Consider the following 13,836-nt stretch of genomic DNA (forward strand, 5'->3'; position numbering starts at 1 on the left):
GCTCATAGCCCAGGCAGCCAACCATATCCAGGGCTACATCAAAAGAAGCATGGCCAGCAGGTCGAGGGAGGTGATTCTGCCCCTCTACTCTGCTCTGGTGAGCCCCCCACATGGAGTACTGCATCCAGCTCTGGAGTCTGCAGCATAGGAAGGACATCGACCTGTTGGAGCGCGTCCAGAGGAGGCCACAGAAATGATCAGAGAGGTGAAACACCTCTCCTGTGAAGAAAGGCTGTAAGAGTTGGGGTTGTTCAGCCTGGAGAAGAGAAGGCTCCAGGTTGACCTTATTGCGGCCTGCCAGTACTTAAAGGGGGCTTATAAGAAGGATGGGGACAGACTTTTTAGTAAGGCCTGTATAGAATCACAGAATCGTTTAGGTTGGAAAAGAACTTTAAGTTCATCAAGTCCAACTGTTAGCCTTGCACTACCAAGTCCACCATGTCCCTGAGCACCACATCTATATATCTTTTAAATACCTCCAGGGATGGTGACTCAACCACTTCCCTGGGCAGCCTGTTCCAATTCTTGACCACTCTTTCAGTAAAGAAATTTTTCCTAATATACAATATAAACCTCCCCTGGTGCAACGTGAAGCCATTTACTCTTGTCCTATCACTTCTTACTTGGAAGAAGAGACTGACCCCCACCTCGCTACAACCTCCTTTCAGGTAGTTGTAGGTCTCCCCTCAGCCTCCTTTTCTCCAGACTGAACACCCCCAGTTCCCTCAGCAGCTCCTTATAAGACTTGTGCTCTAGACCCTTCACCAGCTTCATTGCCCTTCTCTGGGCACGCTCCAGCACCTCAGTGTCTTTCTTGTAGTGAGAGGCCCAAAACTGAACACAGAAAACTGAGGTGCAGCCTCGCCATTGCTGAGTGCAGGGGGTCAATCACTTCCCTACTCCTGCTGGCCACACTATTTCTGATACAGACCAGGATGTTATTGGCATTTTTGGCCACGTGGGCACACTGCTGGCTCATATTCAGCCAGCTGTTGACCAACATCTCCACATTCTTTTCTTCTGGGCAGCTTTCCAGCCACTCCTCCCCAAGCCTGTAGCATTGCAAAGGGTTGTTGTGACTGAAGTGCAGGACCCAGCACTTAGCCTTGTTGAACCTGATAGAGTTGACCTCAGACCATCGATCCCGCCTGTCTGGATTCCTCTGTAGAGCCTTCCTTCCCTCAAGCAGATCAACATTTCTGCCCTACTTGGTGTCATCTGCAAACTTACTGAGAGTATGCTTGATCCCCTCGTCCAGATCGTTGATAAAGGTATTACACAGAACTGGCCCCAGTACTGAGCCCTGGGGAACACCACTTGTGACCGGCTGCCAACTGGATTTAACTCCATTCACCACCACTCTGTGGGACCAGCCATCTGTCCAGTTTTTCACCCAGCAAAGAGTACACCTGTCCAAGCCATGAGCAGCCAGTTTCTCCAGGAGAATGTGGTGGGAAACGGTGTCAAAGACTTTACTAAAGTCTAGGTAGGCAACATCCACAGCCTTTCCCTCATCCACTAAGTGTCTTACTTTGTAATAGAAGGATATCAGGTTAGTCAAGCAGGACCTGCCTTTCATAAACCCATGCTGACTGGGCCTGATCACCTGGCTGTCCTGTAAGTGCTGCATGGTGACACTCAGGATGATCTGCTCTATAACCTTCCCCAGCACCGAGGTCAGACTGACAGGCCTGTAGTTCCCTGGATCCTCCTTCCAGCCCTTCTTGTAGATGAGTGTCACATCTGCTAACGTCCAGGCACCTGGGAGCCAAGACTGCTGATAAATGATGGAAAGTGGCTTGGTGAGCACTTCTACCAGCTCCTGCAGTACCCTGTAGCGATAGGGCAAGGTACAATGGTTTTAAACTAAAACAAGGTAGATTCAGACTAGATCTAAGGAAGAAATTTTTCACAGTGTGGTTGGTGAAACACTGGCACAGGTTTCCCAGAGAGGTGGTAGATGCCCCATCCCTGGGAACATTCAAGGTCAGGTTGACAGGGCTCTGAGCATCCTGGTCTAGTTGAAGATGTCCCTGGTCACCGCAGGGAGGGGGTGGACTAGATGACCTTTAAAGGTCCCTTCCAACCCAAACTATTCTATGATTCTGTGATACCACTTTGGCCCATATTCCTTACTGGAGCTGTGGGGATTTCTCTTAGCAGAGTGGTCAGGTTATTGGTTTAGATGGATTTACTTCAGTTACAGACTTGTCCCATTTTTTTTTTTCCCCCTTCTCTTTTACATGCTGTCTGTGTAACAGCAGAACTTGGCTCCTCTGTGCAAAATCAGACGCTCCTGGCATGGAACAGGTAGGGAGCAATGTCCCTTCTAGCAATACGGGAGGTTGTGTAGAGAAGGATGGGATCTGGTTTTCATGTGAAATCCCTGAGCCTTTGAGCATATTGTGGAGTAGTCCCTGGGCCCACCAGCATACCCAGAGCATGTTGTAGCAAGAGGCCAAGTGAGAGGAGTGGAGGAACAGAGCAGTTGTTATCTCATTCAGCTCATTCACTTTCCTTCCGAATTGCTTTAAGAAAGTGAAGTGCTGTTTGTTTACTCACCCATCCTACTCCTTATCTGGCAGAGATCCCAGCTCACTGAGATGTGAAAGAAGAAATCCTCCTGAAAGCTGTGAAACTCTGGTGTGGTTCTTCCCCAGCCCTGGGCTGGGATGCTTGCATCACCCGCCCCCGGACACTGAAATTCTCCTTCTTCTAATCCTTCAGAAAGCCGTAAGACTGATTTTTCTAAAAATCAGCATCTCGCATTGCATCAGCATCTGGCAGCCTTCCTCTCTCTGCTTCTGCCCTCACTGGTAAAATGAAACTATGGCCCTGCTGTTGCATGTCGCCCAGCTTGGAGCCATGTGTCTGCTCTGGGACAGCCTGCCAAGACACACAGCTACAAAAACCTTGGCACTACTGGGCTGCCTGTAAGCTCAGCAACAGGAGTGTGCTACACAGTGTGAGCCATGCAGGATGAGTGGCTGTGTGTGCGAGGTGGCTCCTGCCTTCCCCAGCGCTCCCTGCTGCGCAGACCCGAGCTAAGCTGTGGGGTAAAGCCCTCCAGCCTCTGCCCTGCCCTTCCCTGTCCTGGTCTGTCTCTGCTCCCCGCAGCATTGGTCAAGGGTGTCTGTGCTAATTGTATTCTCATAGCCTCGTGTATGTATATTTTTTAAAGTTTCCCCCTCCTGCCTTACTTCACCTTGCATCATCAGGCTCTGATTTTATTTTCTCCCTGTATTTGAAGAACCACTGCTTTACCAGCAAAGCCAGCATTAGGAAATGCCGGAGCTGGGGCTGTGTGAGCAGCCTCTTGTGCCCTGCCTTGCACAACTCCCTGGCCTTCATCACACGTGCTTTGAAAGAGGGGATTTCCTCCTCTGGCAGGGCAGTGGGTGGCTGGTGCTGCCGCAGGGACAGCCAGCCCTGGCACACAGCGGCGAGCCTGCCCGCACAGGGCACGCGGATACACAAGGGCAGGCAGCCTGGACTGGCAGTGCTGTTGTTGGGGTACTCAACTCTGGGGACCTGTTTTTTCAATATATTTACCTTTCCATTCAACCTTCTATAACAGCAGACAAGCTGAGTGGGCTGAGAGGCCCATCCAGCGTGGTATCCTGCCTTACACATCAGGACTGCGTTGTTTTCTGTTTCTTTGCGTTCAGTAGTTTGTGAGGGATTTATCTTGTGTGAATCTGCTGCCTTGTGTGAATCTGCTGCTTTCTGAGCCTATCCAACTGTTTACCTTCCTCCTATGGCAATGACTTCCACAGGCCATTTACCTATTGCATGAAAAAAAAAATAGGAGGCCTTGTTTTCCATTTAAACCTGCTATCTGCCCATTTAATGAGTGCTCACCTCTACCTGAGCTTGCTTTGTAAGGTGCAGTGAGCATCACTCCCAGCTCACCCTCCTGCCGCTCGTGGCTCTGAGGGTCCATGCCAGGTCCTGCAGCTGCAGGGCTCTCCTTGCTCTTCCTGAAGTGGTACAGCTCAGGGTGTCCCCTTTCTCCTCTGACCATCTGTGATCCCAGGACAGAGGCAGGGATGTGATGGAGAAAAGTCCTTGGAGAGAGGAGTTGTCAAACCCTTATGCCACTTATGAGGATATCCCAGCACAGGGTTTTTTGGAGTTTGTAGCATTGCACCACTTGGAAAAGCAAAAAGCTTTTCCTGTGCAGTTCGTGGTGAGCAAGCTCAATTGTAAATGCCTGCTGCAGCAGCAGCCACGCTGTGCTGCGGCCCACGCATCCGCAAACATTCTCCAAGAGGACCGCAGGCTTGAGTGGGCACGTGTCGGGCGCCCGTCCCTGGACCTGCCTGTGCTCCCTGGAGACAGGATCCACATGCATGAGGCTGGCGTCTAAGACACTGTGACCTGTCTCTGGCTGGCTCGACTGATGGGCCAGGACCCGCAGCAGCCTCTCCTGCTAGGAGCTGTTCTACTTGGCAGCTTGTGAACCCACTGTAGTGCTAGAAACCCTGTGGCTCTGTGACAAAAGCTCCTCTGCAGGAGTTTCCTTCCCATGTTTACTTAGCAGATAGTTTCTGAGCTTTGTCCAGAGGAAGGCAAGCAGGCTGGGGATCCCTGTAGTGCACACAAGGCAGCCCCTTCTTTCATCCTCGGCTCACTGAGAAGCCAGGAGAGTGATGGCTGAGCACTGGCCTGGGGCTCAGCCAGGGCCATTCAACACCCTGCAGTCTCCCCACTGACCTGGGCTGCTGCCTACCATCTCTGCTTATTGGCTTTTTGCCTTCCCAGAGCTGAGCTTCTGTTACTGCTGTCTCCAGCAAGGTTTAGGAACACATGGGTCATCCTCAGCCCGGACCAGAAGAGAAGAAAGAATCCATCCCTTGAATTTCTTCATGCATTATCACTGCAAAACTCACTGGGTTTGTGCTTCCTCGTGCAGACTTTCTGACACCTGGGAGATGTCTCGGAGAGGCCCTGTAGCTTGTTTGAAAAACCAATGGAAAGTTCCCTGGAACTGTGTGAATGACCGGTTTACTAATTCACTGTAGATCTGTAAAGATCAAGAAGGAAAAACATCTTCCCCTGCTCATCTTTGCAGACAAAAATGTCAGAAGTTCAGTCATCCCTATATGGCATGTTTTGTTTTGCTCTTCTGATCTTTATTGTTTGGCTTTGAAACAACCACTGTTAGTTTTGAACTGAAACCTTATTTTGACATGAAATAGGGAAACATTTAATCTTGTAAGGAATTAACAGAAAGTTACTGCCGGTGAGAATGTGCCTGCTCTAATTAGAATCCAAATTATATTAACATGACTCAGTCCAACCCCTCAACTGATTTTATTGAACTATTTAATTGCTTTCAGAGGAAAAAGGTTGGTGCTTTTTGCAGAAATTAAGGGATTTTCACTCAAATCAAGTATGTTTGCTCAAATTAAGAACAGTCACAAGCCTTTTCCTGAAACCTAACCCGTGAGCGGACCTTTCAAAGGCATGATGCTTGAGACACTGCGTCAAGAGCTGCCGCTTTCTGTATGCTCAAACCTCTGCTCACAGCCCAGCTCACCGATCCTCTCCCTGCCACTGGGCTCATCTCCCTCCACTTGCTGAGTCCCCAGTCCCTTTTCGCATCACCTCCTCCATTGCCTCTCTCAATCTATTGCTGTATTCACCCGTATTGTCCCATCTGAGCTGCTCCTCAACTCTGCAGCTCAGCATGTCAGGACTCCAGCAGGGATTTAAACATTTGAATTGCATGTTGCCCGGGTGTGCTGGGAGCTGCTGTGTTGGACACAGCCATCTGAAGACTGGTATTGTGGTAGTGTCAGCATTGCTGACCTCCAGTGTGGGTTGGCGGGCAACAGCAGTAACAGCTTTCTCCTAAAATTCACCCCCAGGAAAGGCACACTGTACTTGCCTGCAGGCTTTTATTTTATAGGTTTTAGCTTGCAGTGTTTTGTTGGTGGGAGAGAAGGGTATAGATATTATGCATTGGGAGTATCCAATGGAAGATCAGTTGAACTTAAGTTAATCATCCTTTTCCCCTGTGGCAGCAGTCACAGCAGCCCGTGCATGCCTCTACCGTAAATACAGGCACGAGTGAGTTCATTCCGGTAGAGAGCTGGGAAAACAAGGCAATTCCCCCAAGCACAACACACGAGGGAATACAGCCAGCGGTTGAAGTGGAGGTTATCTGATGTTTCACATGCCAGTGGTGTGTTGAGGGTTGAAAGTGAAAGCTGACCCTCTCTGTTTACTTATCTGCCTTCTCTATTTACTCTCAGAACAGAAAAGCTGATTGAGACTCAGCCAGAAGACAAATTAAGACTTCAGTCAGTTTTGTAGCTATAGTGATGTTTTCTGCCCAGCCCAGAAACTGATAATCTGGCATTACCAGTTGGCATCTGTTGCATCCCTGTTTAATTATTAACCTCCTTTGGAAGCCTCTCCCATCAATCTCCCCTGGCAAAAGGACAGAAACCTCTTTTCCGGCTCCTCTTGGCTAAAGGAGATGTCATTTATGAGCTCACAGAAGTGGGCAGGTTGCTGACAGATCCCAGCTGCCCACTCGACACCTGGCAGGATGATCTCATGTGGCACAGCGCACTTCCGGGGTGAAGGTGCAGAGAAGAGGAGCAGGCAGGGAAGGTGCAGCCGGAAAGGGGGTGTATTTTTGTGTGCAAACATTCTGACTTCAGGGCATCCCAGGAAAATTATGCAAGAAAGGTCTTGTGATGACAGGGCAGCCTTGCAGGGCTGTGACATGCACTCTCACTCCTGCTGTGATGCAATCCCTTGGGAGTTCCTGCCCCAGCATCCACGTAGGGCTTATTTTGTTTACGAAGATCCAGGTGTTTCTCCCACACATATGAGGTGCCACTCACCATGTTTGCACCACCTGCCAGCACATCAGGCGATATCCAATCCTCGTAAATGTAGGGACACCCTATGCATCTTTTTCCCCTCAATGAGCCAAAGCTCATTGGGACATATTGTAGTTAGGAGCCTCTCTATTTAGCCTAAAGCTCCTTGGGCAGCTAATTTTCTTATCCTGACATGATTCAGTGTGCCTGTTCTCAGAAAATGCCTGTTTCTTCTCACTCTGCTCAGGTTCTGTTGCAACGCAGATGGAGGCAGGAAATCATCTAAACCTCCATCCCCGGGGAAGCTTGAAAAATCAAAGACCTGAATTCAGCTAGTGACATTGGCATGCTTTTGTGTGGTGAATTACACCTATGTGGAAGAAAAGCAGCAGGCATCATTCAGCCTGAGAGAAAACTTGCACCCAGAATGAGGTCTCTCTAATCGCTGTATGCCAGCCAGCTGCAACCTTTCTGCTGAGCTTGTGTCACCAGGCAAAGGTGATGGGACAGGGAAAAGAATAAGCCAGAGGGACACCAACTCCATCTGAGAGGCTGTGATGAGTAGGGCATCCTTCATGAATTTTGCTTTAGGAGCTTTTTTGGGTAAACACCAAAACCAGGTCCAGGAGCAGAGACCAGAACTCCAATCCTAACCTCTCCTTACTCATACCTCTTGGCTTAGGGCTACAATGGCATACCAGGTAGCAACAGGAAGGCTTCAACATGGCTTTGCTTGCAATACTCCATGGCCTGCGGGTTGGAGACGATGGGCCTCCGAATCAAATTAGTAGGACTCAAACACTGGTCTCCAATGGTGTTGGCATGCAAAGGACAGGCACCCTGAAGCCCATGTGGCCAGTGGGGACGTTGGGGGCTGTCTGGGGAGGGTAAGAAAAGATGATGGCTTCCTCCTGGCCCTCTCCAGCCTCCTAGAGGAGAAGGAGTGGGAGCAAGGCAGCCTGGATTGCCCTCTGCAGGGCTTTGTAGGCACATACCTCTCCATCACTCACAGAGGGTGAGCAAGGTTGCCCTCTTGGGGCCAGGGGCTTGGTGTTTGGGACAGGGAGCGCGCAAGGTGGGCACCAAGAAAAGCCTGAGCTCCACAGTCACCAGCTCCGTTGGGAGAGCCCAAGTTAGGCAGAAGTCCAATACATCCTGCCGTGGTGGGTGGCTACATCAACAGACGACTGATCACTTAGCGGAGGCGTACCCAATTCTGCATATGCAGCAAGGTAGTGGGCTGCATAGGAAGTCACTTTGTCAGGCAGAATCACGCCTTGTGGGGACATCTGTGCTGTCACAAAGCTCAGCAGGAGGGGATGTTTCCAGATGAGGCCATGTGGGGCTGGCCAGGAATGGCTGTGGCAGGGAGGGGACAAAAGCTGTCCTAAACACAGCAAGTGCCTCGTGGACCACCATGGCTCTCCCAACGTGCTGCTGAGGAGCAGTGGTGCTAACACTAGGGCTTTTAAAGCTCTAGCTGCCTGCCTTGAGCACTGCTCTGCTGTTAACATACAAATCAGTGCCGGAGACCTGAACCCAAGTGCGAACACAGCCGAGGGCTGGAGGCAGTGTGTTTATGAAGTGGCCGTGGTTGCACCGGCTGCTGTCTGAGCAGTACGGTTGATGGAGACCTGCCTTAACCACCTGTCCAAGGGTGACTTCTGCACATTGTCTTTTTGTGTTACCTCTTGCTGCATTCATCAGCTGGCTGGCTGCAACCAGAGCAGAAGCAAGCAAAGCTCTGCATCATCTGAACAGTGTTAGAGTGTTTCCTGCAACGCCCCAGTGGCCAGTTCGGTATTTTAAGCTGTGGAAAACCACTGTGGCAATTCAGGTCTGTTTCCAACAAAACTGGGCCTGAGGTTCATTTTCCTACCATATTCCTGAATTTATATGCCTTGCCATTTCTGAAGTCAGTGTTAGAGGAGCTGTGAGGAACAGGTGATACGCCTGGCATATCTGTCTATGTTTTGAGGATGGAGCAGGGTGTGCAAGCACTGCAAAACAGACTTAGAAATAGGTAAGCTGAGACGGACAATTCTAAGCACCGAAAGTGGTCAAATATTTGTGATGCAATATCCGTAACTGTGGTCCCCACTTGTTTGTTGCAATTTCCTGGGTTTGGAGAAAATGCAAGTGTAAAAGTATTGCAAGAATGCTACTGAATGTTGTGTGCATTTGAAGTATTTTAACATACTCATCAATGTGTATTGGAAGTATTTTAACATACTCATGCTGTTGATGATCATGGTCAGGAGGAGGAGGAGAAAAACAAAGTTTTAGACCCAGAAGCCTGACTCTCTGTGCTCAGTCCGGGTGTGAAACAGGGCAAAGAAAACCATGTTGCTCTCACATGCTGTTGGAGCCCCCGTGACCAAACAGTCCTGGTCTCTCGAGGAGAGAGCTAGCGTAGGCAAAGCCACTCATTCAGAGTTACATTACAGAATTATAAAGCCAGAAGATGTTTCCCTCAGAGTGGGACTGTAGCACAGCCTTAGGCCCAAAGAAAAGGTACACAAGAAGTGAGACATCTGATAAGTGTCACTGCTGAGCAAAGCACGTTAATCAATGCGCTTATGCACATGACCCTCAACAATTTATTATCTGGGCATCTTTCATTACTTGAGAGGACTGTGTGCTTTACTTATATCTATATCCTCTGACTAATCTAACTTGTTTTTAAATCAAAATAATTCTTATCTATGTGATTTTACAGCCTCTTGGTGTGATGTGTAGTAATTTGTAATACAGCCACTCCTGCCACTGTATGACTTAACACTTGGCCTCAGGGTGCTGATAAGCCAAGATACTGTCCCAGCCTGCAGGACCCTGAGCACTGGTGGGATGTCCATTCTCAAAGCCTTTCAGGGCAGAGTCCCTGAGATGCCTGTGGCCGCTGGCACTGCCAGGTTCTTCTCTCCACTCTCCTTCCAGCTTCATTCATAGACCTCACAAGACGGAGAGCTGTCTGCTGCTTCCTGCCACACGTTCACCTTGTGAGCAACCAGTATTTTTTTCAAGGCTAGGAAGGTTCTGAATCCACTTCTAACGAAGGTTGCAGATTTTTCTGTGTGCCCTGTCATAGCACCAACCTGCTAATTACAGTGCTCACTGGTCTTACTATGTATGTGTTTGTGGTTTTCCTGGGTTCCGAAACACTCTGTCCTAGGAAGTTTGTGTGAGGGAGCGGTGCCAGCCAGCAGCGAGTGGGCTGCTCCCAGCCGCAGAGGGGAACGCTCATCCGCAGGTCAAGACCTGACACATGTGGAGATGCCGCTTCTCTCTCAGCAAAGCCATCTTCAGAATCTGCTTGGAAAACACTTCTAGACCTTTCCCCGCTAGGTGCCCTTTGCCTGTGATACTGTTGGTGAGGTACCTCCTTTGAGCTATTTGTGAATGGTTTCAGCCACGCAGCTGTCCTGCCTTCTGTTGCTGTACATACGCTTTTGCCTACCTCTGCACCTGATTGTGGCAGAGCTGGTTTTTGGTGATTTTGTCTCTCTGTGCTCTTTTGATCAGCTGTGTTTACAATGTGAAGCATGGCAGATGTAAATGATGTAGAAGAGGTTGTTTCCACTAAGCTCAAGTTTTAGTTACTGATTCATCCTCTTCTCTGGTTCTGACACAGCTTTCTTTATGCAGCAGTGTTGCTTTGACATAAAATATTGGAGTATTTATGGCGTGCTTCTCAAGACCAGTGATTCTGGTGTTCAGCTCAGATCATCCCCTCCCACAGCACAGTCCTTGCTGATGGCCACAGCTTGTCTGGTCCAAACCGCATGCAAATACCTGTGAAAGTCTGAAGGGTCAGTGAGGGGTTATCTCTCTCCATCTGCTATTACTTTTTTTGCTATTATTCTTGCAAACCCAGGTAGGAGGCATGGGTGTATGTGACTGTACCCACAACAGCAAGGAAGAGAGTCCTGGCTGCTTTCTGGTACAGGGCAGTTGAGTCTCTAACTGCATCTGTGACAGCGCAGTCAGCACAACCATCAGGATTTGGCATGTGGGCTGTGCAGCACCGGCACGGGAAAGCGGTGTCTCGCCCTGCTTCTAGCAAGGACGCTTCTTGTAAAAAGAATCAAGCATAACTTGAGGCGTATCTGGGAGATGACTCAAGTTTTTGCAGCCAACTGGGATGCAGTGAGATTTTTCTCATGCAAGCTGAAGCAGATCTTTTCTTGTAAAGGGTGGATACTGCTGGAGACCGTGTGTAATCTGGTCTGGAGGCTTTTCAGAGCTAGTGAGCAGCCACCAGAATTAGTCCTTCATCTTCAAGAGTGCAACATATGGAACATTAAAGAAATTTCTTGTTGGCAGGTGTGTTAATGTACTCTGGGTCTTACGGGAAGTGATGAAGGGAGAAGCAGATCAACCGATGTTTTGAAATGCTGCACATAAAAGTCTGAAACCAAATCTCATCTGTTTGTCCCCATTGAATGTATGCGTTCTGCTAACTTTCTGTGCTAGTGACACTAAGCCCAATAAGCAGACATTGCCAGTAATAGAAACCTTAAACCAAAACAAGACAAAGGAAAATGAGTCCTTTGAACTCCATGAGATAACACCACTCATTTCTTGTCTCGGTGATCTACTTGGTGATGAAATTATAAGGTTGCTATACACTCTATCAACCAGATCCTATGCTGGGTTAAATGTTTATCCTTGGAGCTGTGTTCAATACCATTTTTTTCTTTATAAATAAACGAAACAGGTCTCTGGATTGCCAGTAAATAGGTGTGAATTTTGCCTTAAAGCAAACAAAGCAAGCAATTATTAGGAAAGAAAATTTGTGTCCACATCAAGGTTTGTCTTGCCCCAAACCTTGTCCTTTTTACTCTCTGAACACTGATGGGCCACCTAAGCACCCTGGCCAGAGGCCCAGCTCTACATCCTGGTGCCTTGGCTAGCCACCAAAGAGCAGCATGGGCTACCAACCCCAGCACACGGCAGAGGCAGGAGGAAGTGCCAGCCCAGGAACGGGAGCGCATTTGTGCTTGGGAGCAGCTTTAGCTTGTAGTCCCCTTGGGACAACCTTGCCTCATTAAGAGGTGAGCAATATTACAGAATGGTTGGTGCCAGCTGTCATATTTAAAAGGTAATTGTGCAAGGCTTTACATTAAGAGGAGGAAATGGGCGTTTGAGGAGGGGCAGTTGTGTTTCGGTGTTCGCAGAGGTCCGGTTCACTGAGCATGGGCTCACAGCTTTAGTCCTGTCTTCCATCCATCCTGGCCCATGGTCCCAAAGTACTAAGAACAATCCGTGGACCTGCTACCAGTGTCACGTCTCTCCTGAGCTTTCCTTCCCTGTTCTTGCCTGGGCTTTCTGCCCAGTGTCCTTCCCTATGCCCAGCTCCCCTGGGACAGGTCAGCCAGCCCCACTGCCGCCTCCTGCCTTGGCCTGTGTTTTTTTAGTCCTCAGGCTCCTGCTTCCTGGTGCGGTGAGCACAGAGAGCCCCTGCCAGCACAGTACGTGGGGTGCCACCAGGGTATGTTTTGCCTTGGGATGCTGAGCAGCTGCCAGCAAGTGAGCTCACTGCTTGGCACCTTAATGGGGAGACATGCCTTCAGCCTCTGCTCTGCTTGCCTGGGTTGATAGCCCTTTACAGCCTTCCTCATCGGCTTAAAGAACTAAGCAGGTAAATGAGCTCTCTGAATCCCCCTGGCCTTTAGGATATACAAGACTGCCAATGGCAAATGATAAATCCTTCTGCAGCTCTCTTGCCACTGTGCCTTTCTGGCCTGGTACCAGCTCCCCTTCTCCTAGTCCTCAGGGAGCATTACTCAATTTGCTTTACTTGGTGGACTACCAGGTAGCTGGAAGCAAGCATCCCTGGGGCTGGCCCAGATCCCTTGGAAAACAATAACCAACTCTCAGCTCAGAGAACAGTGCTACTGGCTGAAGTTATGGATGTTGCTGAGAAAAGTCTAATTTCCCAACCAGTTACTGCAGGAGACTGTTGGATTTCATGTCATACTTTCCCGTTTTGATACTTGAATACGGAAACTAAATTCCTGGGCTTTCTGCTGTCTGAGCTGGACAGTGATAGCTTTACAGTAGTGGGATTGATTGCACTTTGCCAGGCACACTCCAGCTTTCTTGTTTTCTCTTGCTAGTGAAGCAGACAGGTAATAGCTGTGACTCATGAAGTGTAAGCGGTGTCTAAAAACCACAGGCTTATTATCCTCTATTACTGGTAACCATTTGTGGTAGAAAAGGAGATTACTTTTGGAGGGACGTGAATGGAGTTTAAATTAAATGTTTCCCATCATTTGTTCTTCTACATGTGTAAAGAGAAGGAGCCCCATACCATTCTGCTCTGCACCACCTTCAGTAGTTTCTTCTCGGCTGAAGAGCAAGAGCCCCATGGCTCTGATGAGGCGAGCTCCTTCCCTCAGGTGACCATAGCTCTTACATCAGCTTTGTCACCCTGTCCCTTGCTTTACGTGAGTGGGGAGGTGGGAAAAAGGAGAGGGAAGGAATACACAGTGGCCACCTCTGTACTTTATGCAGTAGTGTATGTTAAACACAAGACACAGCAGTGGTGGAGATACTGCTTTAAAACCATGGAGGAGTCAGTAATCCCTGGTTGATGACTGTATTCTGTGAAATGGGTCTCATGAAAAGCCCTGTGAGGCACAGATCACAAGGTCCTGTTTCAGTTGTAGTAAGCACAGGAAGGGGAATGCGCTGTCCCTCCAGACTTAAGGATCGTCTCCAGAACCTGCCTAGTCCAGCCTTGCACTTCAGCACCTCCAGCTGTAATGAGCTTTGAGGGGTGACCTAAAACCTCAGTGCGCTGACCTGGTTGAAAAGAGCTGTAAGACGAGACTTTAGCACCACCTACAAGCTCCTATAAGGCCTTAACAACCCCAATAACAAAAATTAATGTTTCTCATATTGAAGAAATTTTTAACCTTGTGGAGGAATGGTTCACCAGATACAAACAGCAGCTGATGGTATGGAAACTTGATGGTGAGGATAGTCAGTCCCT

The sequence above is a fragment of the Phaethon aethereus genome (genome assembly GCF_964289735.1).
Source record: "Phaethon aethereus genome assembly, chromosome: 8".
Taxonomy (NCBI): domain Eukaryota; kingdom Metazoa; phylum Chordata; class Aves; order Phaethontiformes; family Phaethontidae; genus Phaethon; species Phaethon aethereus.